Here is a 3813-nt window from a genome sequence, read left to right as displayed (position 1 = left end):
TCTCTTCTTCTCTCTCTTGTTACTCTATTCTCCTTTTCTTCTTACGCTGCCTCCTCTTCTCCTACAAACCTCGTCTTGTGATCTCATTCTTTCTCGCGCATTTTCTTCCCCTCATTCTCCCCTCATAATTTTCCTCCCCTCGCTCACACATCATATTTCCTAACCAAACATTCGCAGTTTTCATAACCCAATCTCATAATCTATTTATCCCCGCGCCTTTTTTTTACTCTAATTGTCCCTCTCTTTAGTTCCCCTTTCCCCTCTTCTTCCTTTTCCCTGTCTTTAGTTCCCCTTTCCCTCTTCTTCCTTGTCCCTCTCTTTAGTTCCCCTTTCCCCTCTTCTTCCTTGTCCCTGTCTTTAGTTCCCCTTTCCCTCTTCTTCCTTGTCCCTCTCTTTAGTTCCCCTTTCCCCTCTTCTTCCTTTCTGGATATCGGTTTTCCCCTTCTTCGGCCCTCCCTCTTCCTCTCCCCTCCCCACACCCTTTCCCCTCCCCTCCCACCCCTTGTCCCATACAACAAGCATACAAAGTTGTTATTTTTTTCTTTTATTCTTTCTTTGGTGTCATTCGGGTACAAAATTCAGTGCCATCCTATGACAACATTTTCCTGGTGTCAACTCCATTGCAAAAGATGCAGTCATGCAAGAATCTTGATCAAAAGGGAGGGCGAAATATAGTGCAATGTAATGGGGTTGTGTATGTGAGGGGCTGAGTGTGTGTGTGTGTGTGTGTGTGTGTGTGTGTGTGTGTGTGTGTGTGTGTGTGTGTGTGTGTGTGTGTGTGTGTGTGTGTGTGTGTGTGTGTGTGTGTGTGTGCGCGTGTGCGTGCGCGTGTGTGTGTGCATGTTAACATACGAATGCTTGCGTGCGTGCGTGCGTGGGCGTACGTATGCGTGCGTGCATGTGTGCATACAAGCCTCCGTGCGTGCTAACGTTTGCGCGAATATGCGTGTACATATTTGCTTGTTTACGTCTCTATATCCGCCCTCGTGTCCGAATGCGTGCGCGTGTGTGAGACTCGGGCGGGCACTGCACCAGCTGGCCCCTTCATAATGCACCACCTGGCACGTGTAATGACAAGCCGCTGTTTACGTTATCCGGTGGGAGGGCCCGGGACCTCGGTTTGTTTGTCTGTCAAAGGGGATAGGGGTGGGTGGAGGAGGGGTGGGGGAGGGACGGAAGGAAGAGGAGAGGATGGAGGAAGGGTGGGGAAGGGGTGAGGGAGGGAGGGAAGGAAGAGGGAGGGATGGAGGAAGGGTGGGGGGAAGGGGTTAGGGGAGGGATGGAAGGAAGAGGGGAGGATGGAAGGACCGGAGATGTGGGAGGAAGGGACTCAGGGAGTGGGTGGATGGAGTGGATGAGGGACGGCGGGTGGAGGGAAGGAGGGAGAGAGGGGCGGACGTGAGTTTGAGGGGAAGGGGGGTGTGGAGGATAGAGGGACGAGGGAGGGAGGGAGGGAGGGAGGGACGTGGGGTGGAAGGAGACAGGAGGCTGGAGGAGGGAATGGAGCGGCAGGAGAGAGAGATGAGGGATGTTAGAGAGAAGGAGGAGGGGCGGGGGAGGGAGAGATGAGGGAGGGATGGAGGGAGGGAGGGAGGGACAGCCGGACGGACTTACGTGGGTGGAGAGACAGCGGATGGAAGAAGGAATGAGGGAGAGGGAAGAGAGGAGAGACGAAGGGGAGAAGCGAATGAGGCAATCAAAGTAGTGGTGGATGAAGGAGGGGGTGGAGGGAGGGGGAAGGAGGACTAATGAGACAGTTTAAACACCATGAAAGTTATTCGGAAAAAAAAACAGAATGACTCCTTAAAACCTAAAAGAAAATATACAGGTAAATAGGCCTATACGTGTGTATGACATTGAAAAAAAAATAAAAACAAAAATAAGTACCTGAATGGACGAGTAAATAAGAATGATCGCCTCATTTGAGAAGAGAAAAGGAGAGGGAATAAAAGGCGTGGGAGACATAACGAAGAACTGCGGGGAGAGTCGGTGACTACACACTTCGAGCGAGTTCAAATAAACAGAGCAACTGAACCCAAGTCCCGTTTAAGAGAAGGTCGACCTGAACCTGTCTGCAACACCTCCCCCCCCGCATCCCTCCCTCTAGCCCCTCCCCTCTCGCCTCTCTCCTCTTCTCTTCCCTCGCGTCTCCTTCACTTCCTCTCCCCTCTCCCCTCTCGTTAGTCACCTCTTCTCTCTTCTATTCTCTCTCTAACTATTTTCTCTTCCTTCTATCTTCTCTCCTATCTCCTCTTCTCTTCCCTCCCTGTTTCCTTTCCTTTCCCCTCCCTTCTCACTTCTCGCCAGTCACATTTTCTCTCTTCACTTCTTTCTCTAATTATTTTCTCTTTTTCTCTCCTCTCTTCTCTTCTCTTCTCCTCTCTCTCCCCTCCTGTTCCTCCTTCCCCTACCTCTTCCCTCTCACCTTCTCATGTTAGTCATATCTCACTTCTGTTCTCTCTGGTGCAGTTTCCCCCTCACTCCTCTCTATATTCCTTCTCTCTTCCTCTCTCACTCCCTTCCCTCACCTGTTCCTTCTCTCCCTCCTCCCCTTTTCACCTCTCTCTCTCTCTCTCTTTCTTCCCCTTTCTTCCCCTGTCACCTTTCTCCTCCTCTCCTTCTTCCCCTTTCTTCCCCTCTCACCTTTCTCCTCCTGTCTCCCCTCTCACCAGTCACCTCCCTCCTTCCCTCCCCTCCCTTCCCCTCTCACCCCTTACCCCTCACATTTACCCTCCCCCTCTCCCCTCTTCCCAAGGCAGTAAGGAGGGGTGCGGAGGTAAAGTAGAGAAGGTTGGGGGCGGGGGTAAGGGAGGAAAGTGTGTGTGTGGGGGGGGGGGGGGCGGGGAATAAAGAGGAGGGGGGTAAGAAAGAGGTGGGTAAGAAGAGGAAAGAGCAAGAGTAAGAAAGAGAGGGGTAAGGAGAAGAGGCTAAAGAGCGGATAGCGGAGAGTAGGGAGAGGGGAGGGAGGTGGGGAAAAGGGAGGGAGGGGAAGGGGGAGGGGAGGGAGAGGGGGGGGTCGTGAGATACACAAACTCAGCCTGTGCTCTGTGCTCTTCGCCTCGCCTTGAGGTAAGACATGAAAATTGTGTTATGGGGAAGTTTGTGAACAGCGAAGAAGTTAAGAAACTGGTGAAGACATCTTGTTTCCCTCGGTGACTAAGGAAGGGGAGAGAGAAATGAAGAAATATGGAGGGGGAATGAATAATAGGATGGGGAAGGGAGGATAGAGATGAGAGGTAGGGATGCGAGAAGAGAAATGAAGAAATATGGAAGGGAAATGAATAATAGGATGGAGAAGGGAGGATAGAGATGAGAGGTAGGGATGTGAGAAGAGAAATGAAGAAATATGGAAGGGAAATGAATAATAGGATGGGAAAGGGAGGATAGAGATGAGAGGTAGGGATGTGAGAAGAGAAATGAAGAAATATGGAAGGGAAATGAATAATAGGATGGGGAAGGGAGGATAAAGATGAGAGGTAGGGATGTGAGAAGAGAAATGAAGAAATATGGAAGGGAAATGGATAACATGAAGAAGGGAGGAAGGGAGGACGTGAGAAGAGAAACGAAGAAATATAGAAGGCAAATTAACAATAGGGTGAAGAAGGGAGGATAGAGGTGGGAGGAAGGGAGGATGTGAGAAGAGGATGAGAAGCAAGAGGAACAGGTCGAAGGATAGACAGGAAAGAGAATAAGGGAGGACGAAGGAGAGATAAGACAAATGAAGATGAAGACGAAGAGATCGTGAAAAAACAAGGAAAATCAACTTTAAACATTAGCCACTGTAAAGAAAGACACACACACACACACACACAC

Source organism: Penaeus vannamei, chromosome 16 (genome assembly GCF_042767895.1).
Source record: "Penaeus vannamei isolate JL-2024 chromosome 16, ASM4276789v1, whole genome shotgun sequence".
NCBI lineage: Eukaryota > Metazoa > Arthropoda > Malacostraca > Decapoda > Penaeidae > Penaeus > Penaeus vannamei.
Note: the sequence above shows the minus strand (reverse complement) of the source record.